The following is a 15,321-nucleotide window of genomic DNA, read 5'->3' as shown; positions in this document are numbered from 1 at the left end:
ATAATATCTAACATGCAGGATGTATTTTCATTCACTGGACCAAATTTGGAACAAATTCCCGATATGTCCAAATTTGAATGCTGGTGGGGTTGGGAGGGATTGATTTTGTCATTTGGGAGTTGTAGTTGTTGGGATTTATAGTTAACCTCAATTAAAGAGCATTGTGAACTCCACCAACAATGGAGTTGAATCAAACTTGGCACACAGAACTCTCATGACCAACAGAAAATACTGAAAGGGTTTGGTGAGCAATGACCTTGAGTTCTGGAGTTATAGTTCACCTACCTCTAGAGATCACTGTGGACTCAAACAATGATGGATCTGGACCAAACTTAGCATGAATACTCAATACACCCAAATGTGAACACTGATTGATTTTGGGGGAATAGACCTTGACATTTGGGAGTTGTAGTTGCTTGGATTTATTGTTCACCTACAATCCAAGAGCTTTCTAAGTCAGAATATAGTTCAGCCAAGGGAATGTGAAGAAAGTAACATATTCATTGATGTGAGACAGTGAGGGTTTCATAAGAAAAGTTAACTGAGTGAATTATACTGAATGTAAGACTCGAGGCTGTAACAAAACACAAATGTAACCATAAAGCATTGGAACCAGAAGCTATAAATAAACTTTGTTACTTAGTTGCTTATCGGAGTGTTTCAAGCCTGTGATATAAAGCACAAAGGTTTAACAGCTCACAAGAAAGCCCCAACCAATTTAAAAGGGAAACTGCAGCAGTACAAGGCAGTAAAGGAATTTAGAAAGGAAATTCTTCTTCCCCTCACTGAGTCAAGAAGAAAGGCACCTGTAAAAGGACAGAAACAGAGTATATCCCAGGTTTTAAAGTGGTGACAGAAAACTACATATGTGGTGTGGCATCACGTATTCAGTTATGTGCAATCTTACGCCCCACACCCACCAACGATAGAATTGGGCCAAACTTCCCACACAGAACCCCCATGATCAACAGAAAATATGGTTTATGATAGTTTTTGGTGACCACATTGACACCCCTTCGCAACCCCCCCCCCCCCCGGGGTTCCAACCCCAAGGTTGAGAAACACTGACATAAGTAATGACAATGCACCATTGACAGTTCTGATTAATCCTCTCTCATTCCACTTTTTCTGCTCCATTTAAAATGTCCATGTCTTCTCCTACTCCAAGGGTCCCTCTTTGTACTAGGCTGGTTTCAATTGCTGTAGGTAAAGGTAAAGATTTTCCCCTTTCATTAAGTCTAGCCATGTCAGACTCTGGGAGGTGGTACTCATCTCCATTTCTAAGCGAAAGAGCCGGTGTTGTCTGTAGACACCTCCAAGGTCATGTAGCCAGCATGACTGCATGGAATGCCGTTACCTTCCCGTAGAATCGGTACTTATTGATATACTGAAATTTGCATGTTTTCAAACTGCTAGGTTGGCAGGAGTTGGCCTAACAGCAGGAGTTCACCTCGCTCCCTGGATTCGAACTGTCACTCTTTCAGTCAGAAAGTTCAGCAGCTGAGCAGTTTAACCTACTGTGCCACCAAGGGGTCCATTTCAATTGCTGCAAACTGAGCTCAAAGTGCAAAAGTACTTAGCACCCTTTTAACCTAGTAGTGAGGGGAAAACCTTGCTCTTTCCAGTAGCCTTAGGCAAAAACATACTACTGCAGCCTTTTCTAATTTGTCCTCCTTAATAACCCTACTATCTTGGCTACACCTGGTCCTGTTTTCACCTCTAAAATGTTGAAGGCTACATAGTAGAGCAGGGATCCTCAAACTTTTTAAACTGGGGGCCAGTTCACTGTCCCTCAGACCGTTGGAAGGCCGGACTATAGTTTTTTTAAAAAAAAAATCAATTAAAAAAATCCTATACATATTGCACATATCTTATTTTGCTGTGTGGAAGGGCCCTTAGAGGGGGTTCTTTCTAGCCCTCTTTAGGCAGTAATTCCAGGAGCAGAGAATGGGAAATCTTCCTATTTCTAGTCTGAACAAAATCTGACTACCAGTATTTAAAAAAACTCTAAAATTATAACTGTAAATAAAGAACAACACTCAAACACAGGGGAACGCCAGACAAGAAACAATCAGGGCCAGCTAATCACCTCTCAACAAAGGATTCTCCCTAAAAACTGTCAGGCAATGAAATGGTAATCAAGGTGGCCAATTGAAACATTCATACCCAACTCCAACAGACAAGAGTTCTTTCTCCCACCCTGGATCTTCCACAATTTTCCTAGTAAAAGGTTTTCCTCTGACATGAAGTCCAGTCATGTCTGACTCTGGGGTATGGTGCTCACCTGCATTTCTAAGTCGAAGAGCTGGCGTTGTCCATAGACAACTCCAAGGTCATGTGGCTGGCATGACTGCATGGAGCCCGAGGCAGCCTCACTTGGCTGGCTCACACTGCCCATCGGGCCTGACAGATAGCGTGAGCTTGCCAAGGGAGGAGCAGCACTGCGCGGCCTACTCTCGCATAAAGCTCCTCGCGAGGTGCTTTACACGAGAGTAGGCCGCGTGGGACAGCCGCCCTTGGCTGGCTCATGCTACACATCGGGCCTGACAGCGTGAGCCAGCCAAGGGAGAGGCACTGTGTGGGGGGGGGGGCTCCTCCTCCGCGGGCCGGATAAATGCCCTTGGTGGGCCAGAAGTGGCCCGCGGGCCGTAGTTTGAGGACCCCTGCAGTAGAGTAACATTTGCTGACTCCAGCTGTAAAGCAGAAATAAGCAATGCAAGGGCAAATATCCTGAGAAGAACCAGGAAGCTGCTATTGAAAAGTCCAATTCTGCTAAAGCCAAGAGAAGCAGAAACAACAGTTTTTAAGAGAAAGCACCTTTGTTGATTGATATCTGAAATTATAAGCACGCTTATGATCTTGCTCTGGGGATCTATACTAGGAAACTCTTATGGAGAAATATAGAATGATTTATGGTATCATATTGAACTACTTTAACGTCTACTTTCACTAGTCTGCAGAATATGTCTGGTTCTATATTCAATCATAGGAAGAAATTAATAGAGGGACTGAGGCTATTGCCAGTAGCAACCCAAAATGACTAAACAGGTCCCCATGCTTAGCGACAATATATATAGGTTGAGTATCTCTTATCTGAAATGCTTAGGACAGGGTTTTAAAATTTTGGAATACCTATAATTTTATAGACAAGCATAACAGGAGGCATTCTCTCTATAGATCTCAAGGGCCCCTTCCACACAGTTGAATAAAATAAGACATTATCTGCTTTGAACTGGGATATATAGCAGTTTGGACTCAGATAACCCAGTTCAAAGCAGATATTGTGGGATTTTCTGCCTTGATATTCTGGTTTATATGGCTGTGTGGAAAGGCCCAAGGTCTTCCAGCATGACTACAGAAAGTTGGCCACAGAGTCACACTGGAGAACCCAGATATTCCTAAGGAGAACGTGGTAAACATGGTCTGTGAATAATCAAATCCACAAAAGCCAAAACCACGAATGGGGAGGGACAACTGTATAGTGGATAACTAACTACCTTTCCAGGCTGACTCTGAGGCCTTATGAATTCCAAGTATGTTGTTGTTAATTATAGTCATAGCAGTTCCACTTTGTAGAAAATAGCAGAGGATGGAGGAAGACGTTCCGGAGTTTAAGACAGTTTGATGACTCCAGAACAGAGAATTTGTTGTTCTGCCCTCTGACAGTACATTGGTTCTCCTTTCTTTGTTACAGCTGAACAACAAAGAACAAAAAATGCCATTTTACATTAATTATTCCTCCCCCCACTGCACAATATTTCAACATGAACAGAAGGAACTGAGGTGTGACAGTCTATACATAAAGAGTAGTTTATAATATTGTAATATACCGAAAGGTTGGCGGTTTGAATCTGGGGAGCGGGGTGAGCTCCCACTGTTAGCCCCAGCTTCTGCCAACCTAGCAATTATTATTCCTCCCCCACTGCACAATATTTCAACATGAACATAAGGAACTGAGGTGTGACAGCCTATACATAAAGAGTAGTTTATATTATTGTAATATACCGAAAAGTTGGGGGTTTTTAATCCGGGGAGTGGGGTGAGCTCCTGCTGGTAGCCCCAGCTTCTGCCAACCTAGCAGTTACTATTCCTCCCCCACTGCACAGTATTTCAACATGAACATAAGGAACTGAGGTGTGACAGCCTATACATAAAGAGTAGTTTATATGATTGTAACATACCGAAAGGTTGGCAGTTTGAATCCGGGGAGCGGGGTGAGCTCCCGCTGTTAGCCCCAGCTTCTGCCAACCTCGCAGTTCAAAAACATGGAAATGTGAGCAGATCAATACGTACTGCTCCAGCAGGAAGGTAATGGCACTCCATGCAGTCATGCTGGTCACATGACCTTGGAGGTGTCTATGGACAATGCCAGCTCTTTGGCTTAGAAACTGTGATGAGCATCCCCCCCCCCCCCCCCAGAGTCAGACACGACTAGACATAATGTCAGGGAAAACCTTTACCTTAAGATACCTCTGAGCTTTACAGTTTCCAAAGTATATTCTAAATAGTCAAATATACACTTTTCCTTTTTGCCCAGCTATACAGAGTTTCACCTCCACACTTTATAATGTGGCTAAGACTGCTGGGATTTGCAGTCTAACATTTGGAGGGCTTTTATATGCAGAGGTATAGTTACAAGCGCAGACTAAAATGGAAACATTGCCCCTCTGTACAAATCCTCTCCCCTAAAATTTTCCACAAATTACTAGCATAGCAGTCATTTAACATTCCATTTTGGCATCTAAAAATATGTTTTAGACATCCAAAGGAAAGAGGTAAAAAAAAGTTACCAAGGACAAATGAACACAAGGAAACAAAAGTTCTAGGTGTGAATTATTTTGAGTGGTAGAAGTTTGGGGACTGAAGGAACATTATTTTGGATTAGTAAAATCCTTATTTGGCCTGACAATGCAATCATTTTGTCGTTGCCTCGTGCTATATCCCTGTAAGAGAGAATAAATAGTGTCCACAACTAATTTGTTGCTGTATGCTTTCAAGTTGTTTCTAGTCTTTGGTGGAAACAATCACAGGGTTTGTTTGTTTGTTTTTTGGTGGGGGGGGGGAGTTTGTCTGAAGCTGAGAGAATGTGACTTGTCCAAGGTCACCCAGTAGACTTTCATGCCCAGGTGGAATTGGAACCTTATCTCCAAAATTGTAACTGAACGCTCAAACCATTACACCACCCTGTCTTACATAACAAGTATATTTACAATAAACTCAAGTCAGCAAACCAAGCCACAGGCATCTGAGTCACAACCCACTGCCCCAAACTCTCTGTACACAATTATGTTATTGTTTATGCCTGGCACTTACCTAATGGTATTAACCACAACAAGAAACACTGATCCGCAGCCACTACAACAGAAACTAAGAGAATAATGCTGCCTCCTGGGCCACCTTTAACTTGCAAGCTCCACCTGGTAAATTAACTCATTTGTGTTAATTTTTAAAGCTGCAAGCTGTTTTTGACTACACCTGAGAGCACAAGCCAAAACCTACTGGGTTTTGGCTTGTGCTCCGATTTTATACAATAGTTGTAGTAATGTTGAGCATCATTTTGTGCACATTGAACTGTTGGAAAGTAAAACTATTACTCAAAAGTATTTTGGGCATTTCTGGAATTCCAGATAAAGGATGCTCAGCCTATATATGATGAAGGTTGGTGTTGGGGTGGGGAACCTGTAGTGGTTCAGGCATTGTTGGACTCTAACTCCCATCATCCTGACCATCAGCTAGACTTACAGGAACTTGTAGTGGTCAAAGTATTGTTGGAGTCTAACTCCCATCGCTTCTGACTATCAGTTAGGTTTCAGTCTTATGGATACCGAAATCCACAGCTTCCCAAGGACTACAGGTTTTGGATCTCTGCCTCAGAGACCTGAATCAGAGAATATATAGCTCCAGATTTTAACTCAGCAATGAAGCTTATCGATGAGTGACCTCGGACAAGTCTGTGGCTTTAGCTTAACCTACCTCAGAGGACTGTTGTGGATAAAAAGTGCAACAAAAAAAAAACAACCATGCACACTACTCTAAATTTTATGGAGGAGGTGGAATGGAAATATGATAATATATGGTTGCCATTGATAAACGGACTCTTCACAATGTGAGCTATCACTTGTACTTGTCTAACTCTGACTAAATGGATCACGAATCTCTAGATATTGATGAAAGATACATATGATTTGTCACAGGAACCATGATATTTTGAATACAGCTAAGCTCCGGAATGTGGTGGAGGCTCCTTATTTGGAGGCTTTTAAACAGAGGCAAAATGGCATCTGTCAGGGTTTGTTTTGTTTTTGTTTTTTGTCATGTCAGGACGACTTGAGAAACTGCAAGTCGCTTCTGGCATGAGAGACGTTGCCCAGGGGACGCCCGGATGATTTGATGTTTTTATAATCCTTGTGGGAGGCTTCTCTCATGTCCCCGTATGAGAAGCTGGAGCTGACAGAGGGAGCTCATCTGTCTCTCCCCGGATTCGAACCTGCGACCTGTCGGTCTTCAGTCCTGCTGGCACAGGGGTTTAACCCACTGCGCCACCGGGGGCTCCATTATCTGTCAGGGGTGCTTTGAATGCAATTTTCCTACTTCTTGGCAGGGGGTTGGATTGGATGGCCCATCAGGTCTCTTCCAACTCTATGATTCTAAGCAAAATGTTTTTTTTAATCTGCTAATTAAATCAGTGGAGAAGCATAGTGTTTCTCACTTCACATGTCATCAGTTATATGTAGACTGGCTCAAGCCCCCTAAAACAGGAGGTACATGAAGTGTGGTCCTCCAAATGGCAGCAAACTACAAATCCCAGCATCTCTTACCGTTAGCGATGGCAAAAGAGTTGATGGGATTTGCAGTCCAACAACATCTGGTGAACTGCACTCCACTTACTGATGCATTAAGCTTTAAAAGCACTTTGGAAATCCCCAGTTCAAGGTGTAGAAACTTACTTTTACAGCCCTATATGGCTTTGGCTGCAAACAAATGCTCATACACCTAAATAGGGTGTTAAGGCAGCTTTTCTCAAGAGGGAATCCTCCAGTTTTGAACGACAACTCCCCATAAGCTCCTGACCAAGCTGATGGGCATTGTCATCCAAAGCATCTGGAGCCAATAAGTTGAGGCATTAAGGTCATCTGCTACTGATATATACTTTGCACTAAGCTTCACTAAGAGAAGCAATGTGGCTAGGGATTTGGGAAGCATTTTAATTGCAGGGGGAAAGTGGGAAGAAACCAGGGCCTTTTAAAACCAGCTGAAAAAGTATGCAGCATATTAATCAGGACTGTCCCAGCGAAAACATAAAAGTTGTAGTTTATCTTTCAAAGGATTTCTTCCTCAAATAAGCCCACTTAGTATCAATTTCATTGTTGTTCATCTGCCAGGTAAAACTTTAGCCTCGTAAGCAAGGCCACTTTTAACATCTGAGTCTGTTTTTAGAGTACTACTAGCCATCCCCTGCCACACGTTGCTGTGGCCCAGTCTGGTGATCTGGAAAATAAAGTAATGAGAAAGTGTTAGGTTCTTGTGGGTTTTTTCGGGCTATAGAGCCATGTTCTAGAGGCATTTCTCCTGACGTTTCGCCTGCATCTATGGCAAGCATTTCGCCTGCATCTATGGCAAGAACCTAGTGATTCCAGCCATGAAAGCCTTCGAGAAAGTGTTAGTTTCTAGTATATGTAATTTCTTTATGCTTGTGGGTAAACAGTATTTCAGGAGGATCACCAAAGACCACCAGAAAACACGGTATTTTCTGTTGGTCATGGGAGTTCTGTATGAGAAGTTTGGCACAATTCTATTGTTGGTGGGGTTCAGAATGCTCATTGATTGTAGGTGAACTATAAATCCCAGTAACTACAACTCCCAAATGTCAAGGTCTATTTTCCCCAAACTCCATCTGTGTTCCTATTTGGGCATATTGAGTATTGGTGCCCAGTTTAGTCTAGATCCTTCATTGTTTGAGTCCACAGTGCTCTCTGGATGTAGGTGAACTACATCTTCATAATTCAAGGTCAATGCTCACCAGGTCCTTCTCATGTTTTCTGTTGGTCATGGGAGTCCTGTGTGCCAAGTGTGGTTCAATTCCATTATTAGTAAAGTTCAAAATACTTTTTGATTGTAGGTTAAATATAAATCCCAGCAACTACAACTCCCAAATGACAAAATCATTTTTTGTGTCTGATAGTCGCTCCTTGGGTTAGTGGGTGTCTTGTGGCCAAATTTGGTGGCAATTAGTCCAGCAATTTTTGAGTTATGATGTCACTCAAAATGAATAGAGCATTTATGTGTATATATATATACACTAGCTGTACCCTGTCACGCATTTCTGTGGCCCTCAGAAAACAGGAATTCCAGTCATTAAACAATCTGGACTAAGAAACAGCTCCCCACAAAGATTTCCCACTGGCAGGAGGAAGCCAGGCTTTTAAGCTGCAAGGCTTTTCAAAGGTAATCAATTGCAGCATTCACACCTGGTTCAAGTAGAAAAGAGTTCTTTTTCCCCACCCTGAACCTTTTACATATCTTAAAAGAGAAGTCTCTCACAGGATGGTAAAACATCTGGGCGTCCCTTTGGGGAACATTCTTGGAGATGGCCTATTCTCTCACTCCGGAAGCGACTTGTAGTTTCTCAAGGTTTGGGAGATATGAGGTCCCCACAAATGGACAGTACATTTTTATTTATATACAATGTCTGTAGTATGTGTCGTTGTGTATATATGTGTTTATATTTGTGAGTATGTGTGTATATATGTGTGTGGGGTTGTCTGCAGGCATGTAAAGAAAGGGAGGGAAAGAAAGGGATGAGGGTAGGTCCAAAGAGAAGGAAGAAGTGAAGGAAGGGGCCCCGTGGAGAGTGGCAAGTGGGAGAGGGACAGTGGGGAGATCCCCAAATCAGGGGCCTGGGGAAACCGAAGGTCTGCCTGCCCAGTCCACTGGAGCCTTCCATGCTCCCTGCAGCTGTTTTTTTTCCCCCTTGCGCAGAAGAGAAGTGGGGCCAGGGGAGTTGTTTGTGCGCATATGCTGTATTGTCTTTTAACTTTTGGGATTTTTAAGTCCTTTCCACTGTGTTTTGTGTGTGTGTGTGTGTGTTTTTATGAGTGATGGTCACTTGTTGGTTTGATGGGTGTATTGTGTCCAAAATTCGTCCAGTGGTTTTTGAGTTATGTGCATCCCACAAACTAACATTATCTTTATATATATAGACTAGCTGTGCCTGCCACGCGTTGCTGTGGCCAACCTTCTCTCCCTCTTTCTTTCCTCCCTTCCTTCCCTTTTCTTCTTTCCATCCTTCCTTCTCTACCTCTTTCCTTCCTCCCCCCTTTTTCTTTTCCTTCTACTTTCTCTCCTTTCTTCCTTCTCTACCTCTTTCCTTCCTTCGCTTCTTGCTTCCATCCTCCCTTCTCTTTCTTTCTTTCCCTCCCTTTCTCTCCTTCTTTCTCTCCTTCCTCCGCTCTCTTTACTTCCTTTTCTTTTTTCTTTCCTTCTATCCTTCCTTCCTTCTCTCTTTCCTTCCTTCTCTCCTTTATCTTTTCCTTCTACTTTCTCTCCTTTCTTCATTCTCTACCTCTTTCCTTCCTTCTTTTGCTTTTTGCTTCCATCCTCCCTTCTCTTTCCTTCCCTCCCTCTTTCTCTCCTTCTTTCCCTCCTTCCTCTGCTCTCTTTCCTTCCTTTTCTTTTTTCTTTCCTTTTGTCCTTCCTTCTCTCCTTTTTCTTTTCCTTCTACTTTCTCTCATTTTTTCCTTCTCTACCTCATTCCTTTCTTTGCTCTTTGCTTCCATGCTTCCTTCTCTCTTTCGCTCCCTCTTTCTTTCTTTCGCTCCCTTCCTTTCCTCCCTCTTCCTTCCCTTTTTTCTGTATCGTCATTTAGCTTTTCGTCATTTAGATTTTTTGCGGTTTTAAGTCTGTTAGGGGTATAGTGTTCAAATTTTGTGTCAATTCGTCCAGTGTTAATCCCACAAACAAATATTACATTTTTATTTATATAGATAGATGATTTCTTGCCTTTGCACTTTTATGTATTTTTGTTCCTGTGGCAGAGGGGTACAAATTTTCTAGGCCACCACATCTAAAAAACCAATCAGACAGCCCCTCTGTTACATGACAGAGAAAGCAAAGCAGAGCAGTGCCCTTGTTGGAAAGTTGTCTCCAGTCGCTTCAAACCCCGGGGGTTTGAAGAGCTATTCCACCGTGACTGTCCTATCGTCCCCGGAGGCAGAAAGCCTGTTATGCGCATAGAGCAACTCTGCCATGCTCCGTTCCCATGGGAGGTCTGTAAAATCTTTGCTGAAGCTTCATTTCTTCCTGAGCCTGACAAGTTGTGAAAATCATCTAGTGACAGGAAAGCCCAGTCTGTGTAGTTCTGGGAGATCACCAAGGGGAGAAAAGCCTCTTTCAACCTGGAGAAATACGACCAGGCCTTCTGCGAATTGACTGGTGGGTAAAGCAAAAGCCATGTGTGGCCTAAGCTGAAATAACAAATGCATCTCCCTTTGGCATACTCACCTGTCCTGTTGTAACTCACTCCTGGCTTCTATACATAGAAAAAGCTGTCTCTTTTCCCGTCCCTGTTCCCAGTGCCTCTTAAAACCTGATTCACATTTGACAGGTGAAAGGGATTTAAGCCTTCAAAGGAGGATTCATTGGAGGTTTGGTATGAGTTATACTTTGTTCTCAAGTGTGGATTGTCAAGTTGTTTCTTTGGCTATCTTGGAAACAAGGTATTACAAAAGACATTTCCTCTATTGGGTTTTGGGCATCAGCATAGTACAGGCAGTCCCTAAGTTATGAACAAGATAGGTTCTGTAGGTTTGTTCTTAAGGTGAATTTGTTTGTAAGTTGTAACAGACATATTGGTAAGTGTACTTCCAGCTATACTTCGCATTGGGTGTGATCCTGGACTCATTGCTGAGCTTGGAACCCCAAGTTTCGGCGGTGACCAGGGGAGCATTTGCACAGTTAAAACTTATGCCACCTGTAACTGTACCTTGAGAAGTCTGACTTGGCCACGGTGGTCCACACTCTCGTTACATTCCCAAATAGATTACTGCAACACGCTATACATGGGGTTGCCTTTGAAGACTGTTTGTAAGCTTCAAATGGTCCAAAGGGTGGCAGCCAGATTACTAACAGGAGCGGCACTCAGGGAACATAGTACTCCTCTGTTCTGTCAGCTCCACTAGCTGCCAATTTGCTACCAAGCACAATTCAAAGTACTTGTTTTAGCCTATAAAGCCCTAAACGATTCTGGCCCAGATTACTTGTCTGAATATATCTCTTCCTATGAACCATCTAGAAACTTAAGATCGTCTGGGGAGGCCCTGCTCTCAATCCCACCTGCCTTGCAAGTGCAATTGGCAGAGACGAAGGACAGGGCCTTCTTGGTGGTGCCCCCCCCCCAGCTATGGAACTCCCTCCCCAGGGATATTAGATCGGCCCCCTCCCTCCTGAGTTTCCAAAAAAGTAAAGACCTGGCTCTTTGAGTAAGCTTTTGAGGATGCAGTGGAACAGTTAACACGGAACTATGAATGATGAACATGGAATGGCCAGACAATGTTACTGGATAACGTTTTTAACAGGATGACACTGATGACTATATGTTTTAACGTTTTTTATTTATATTTTATATTGCAATGTTGATTGTTTTTAATGGCACTTTTATGAATGCCTGACATTGATTTGTGCCAATCTATATATATGCCAGCCACATGACCTTGGAGATTTCTACAGACAATGCCAGCTCTTCGGCTTAGAAATGGAGATGAGTACCAACCCCCTGAGTCGGACAGGACTGGACTTAATGTCAGGGGAAATCTTTCACATATATATAGAGGGATATGGCTTTAGATAACATAGAAAATGGTTAACACTCCTGTGAATTTTGTTATGCTGTCTGTGCCTGTGCTGTCATGCACTGGGCCTATAATAATTGTCTTTTGAACAGGATTTGCTTTTTGTGCCCAGCGGGAAGCCGGGTTGCCTTGGCTGAGAGGCCCTAAAGATTTTCCTATACAAAAGTCTTTAGATGCTTGAAAAGTTTAACAAAGTCCTTTATTATTGCTTAGATCTTCAACAATTTAAACAAACACTTCTCAGATCTTCAACAAGTAAAACAAATGTTTCTTAACTTGCCCAAATGGACAGGGAACTGGCTTCATGAACTGTTTCTTTTCTTTAAGAGGAAAACTCTTTTTAACCCCTCCCAGGCAATCTACTTTCTATGCTTGCTGGTGTGGGCTCTATTCCCAGCTCCAATTGCTTCTGGTTCCCCAAGTAGACCTACCAGCCAAGGCTTTCTAGATTCTCCAGCTGGAGTTCTTTTGGATCTTTTCCACGAAAGATGTGGAGCTGTTTCCCACGGATGCTGTGAGAAACAAAACTTGTCTACAGATGGAGCTGGTCCACGTCCTGTAGCTAAGATTTTCACTATAAGACTGAACTAAAAATTGTTCCCTTTCCCACCCAGAGCCCTGGAAAAAGGGACGGAACCAAAACTTAACAATGATAGACAGGTCATTGGCCCTATAATTGCAAACCAAGGGAAGCCACCTTACTGCAAAATGCATGGAACCTTGGAATATATGCAAACACTCAATAGAAAGAAAATGAAGCTGAAGCTCCTGTTACAGCCATACCAGCATAGTGCCCCTGTTCAGAAGATTTCACCTCACTTTCTGTCTCTGTGATCATTAGATTTTGAAAAAAAATTGTTTGTTGCGGAAACAAGGATTAATAATCAAGCTTTAGTTGAGCCACCTTTCCTCATAATAACTATTTCAGAAGTGATTTCCCTTCCTAGGGGTAGATTTCTCTCACCTCCTATTGTCTCCCCTCTGTAATTAAATACGAGTCATTTGTAAGTTCTTCCCCATGTTCTAGTGGAATCTCCTTTCTTGTGGTTTGAAGCCATTGTTCTGCATCGTAGTCTCTAGGGCAGTAGAAATCACCTTATGCCCTCCAATAGTCAAGGTTTGGCAGGGACTGGCCTAATTAATCCTTTGCCTTCCACTCTTTCAACCGCTTTTAAAATGTCCCAGTTAGCAATAACAACAAAATGCATACAGAAGTGCATGAAAAGGCTTTGTCACAACTTGAAATGGGGTTGCAAGGCCTTTTATCACTTTCACAGAAAATTGAAAACACATTCTCATTGGTGTTCAGAGATCAATCATTTCATTGGTCTAAGCTTATTAATTTTGGGTCTGCACCCCAAGTGCTGCTGGGAAGTTTCTGCAAGATGTTATTGCGTGCAGCTACTTTATGCTTGGTGTTCAAGCAGTGTTTCCTATATGCTAGTGTTCGATCTAAGATGACACCAAGATATTTAGGATGTAAACAATGTTCAAGCTCTTGACTTTCCCAGGTGACTTCCAATTTCCTGTTGGCTTCACAGTTGCATAGGTAGAAAGCACACACTTGTATCTTGGCAGGGTTAGGCTTCAGTTGGTTATCTTTTAAATAGCTGGAGAGATCTTTCAAGGCATTAGTAAACTGGATTTCAACTGTTTCAAAGTCTTTTGCTTGTGTTTTTAGGCCAAAATCATCAGCATATATAAAGAGTGGTAAAACTGTTCTAATATCATAGCGAGGTTCATCCCAATAGATGTAAAAAGGAGGGAGAAAAGATCCCTTGAAGATTCCCCACTTGCGCAATTTCGATAACGAAAAAGTAATGAAATTTTATTCCTCTGATTATAGCAACGGAATTTTCACTAACAACACTTTAGAAGAGACATAGACAAACTTTGACCCTCCAGGTGTTAGGAGCTGTGGGAGTTGGGAGTCCAAAACACCTGGAGCGCTGAGGAACTGTGGGAGCTGGAGTCCAAAACACCTGCAGTGCCTAGAAACTGGGGGAGTTGGGAGTCCAAAACACGTAGAGGGCCGAGGAACTGTGGGAGTTGGGAGTCTGAAACACCTGGAAGGCCAAGGAACTGTGGGAGTTGGGAATCCAAAACACCTGGAGGGCCGAGGAATTGTAGGAGTTGGAGGGCCGAGAAACTCTAGGAGTTGGCAGTCCAAAACACCTGGAGGGCCAAGGAATTGTGGGAGTTGGAGTCCAAAACACCTGGAGGGCCAAGGAATTGTGGGAGTTGGAGTCCAAAACACATGGATGGCCGAAGGTTGCCCATGCCTAATTTAGAAACATCCCCGTAAAGAAGTTAATACAATGAAGGCTAGGCATTGCTACTCTCAGGTGGGTTGGGATGGGTAGACTAGTGGAACTCACTGCCTCAGAGCTCCTACTTTGGAGGCTTTTAAACAAAGACGGGATGGCCATCTATTAGCAGGGCGTTGATTGTGTGTTCTGAATGGCCAAATGGGTTGCACTGGATGGCCCCTGAGGTCTCTTCCAACTATACAATTGTCTTCTGATTCTAATCATAGAATCTGAGAGTTGGAAGAGACCTCATGGGCCATCCAGTCCAACCCCCTGCCAAGAAGAAGGAAAATCAAATTCAAAGCCATCCAACTTCTATTTAAAAGCTTCCAAAGAAAGAGCCTCCATCACAGCAGAGAGTTCCACTGCTGAACACCTCTCACAGTCAGGAAGTTCTTCCTAATGTTCAGATGGAATCTCCTTTCTTGTCGTTTGAAGCCATTGTTCTGCGTCCTAGTCTCCAGGGCAGCAGAAAACAAGTTCGTTCCCTCCTCCCTATGACTTCCTCTCACATACTTATACATGGCTATCATATCTCCTCTCAGCCTTCTCTTCTTCAGGCTAAACATGCCCAGCTCTTTAAGTCGCTCCTCATAGGGCTTGTTCTCCAGACCCTTGATCATTTTAGTCGCCCTCCTCTGGACACATTCCAGTTTGTCAATATCTCTCTTGAGTTGTGGTGCCCAGAATTGGACACAATATTCCAGATGTGGTCTAACCAAGGCGGAACAGAGCATGGGGGGCATGACTTCCCTGGATCTAGATACTATGCTCCTATTGATGCAGGCCAAAATCTCATTGGCTTTTTTTGCCACCACATCACATTGTTGGCTTTTAAGTTCTTTGTCCCACCCCAGTCATTCCACAGATATATAAACCCAATTTTCCTAGTTCCAACAGACCTCACAACCTCTTAGGACGCTTGCCATAGATGCAGGCAAAATGTCAGGAGAGAATGCCTCTAGAACATGGCCATATAGCCCGAAAAAAACCTACAACAACCCATTCATTTTGTTAGTTTTGGCTCAGCTCTTTAATCTGTTAAGATCGTTTTTAATGTTTGTATGTTGTGGGTTTTAGATTGTAATTTGTATTGTCTTGAGTATAGTAAATCGCTTTGAAGTGGGGAGGGCGGTTTCTGAAGAGAACCACCGCTGCTTTCCTTT

The sequence above is a fragment of the Anolis sagrei genome, chromosome 4 (genome assembly GCF_037176765.1).
Source record: "Anolis sagrei isolate rAnoSag1 chromosome 4, rAnoSag1.mat, whole genome shotgun sequence".
Classification (NCBI taxonomy): domain Eukaryota; kingdom Metazoa; phylum Chordata; class Lepidosauria; order Squamata; family Dactyloidae; genus Anolis; species Anolis sagrei.
The sequence above is the reverse complement of the archived record's forward strand: the minus strand, read 5'-3'. Positions refer to the sequence as shown.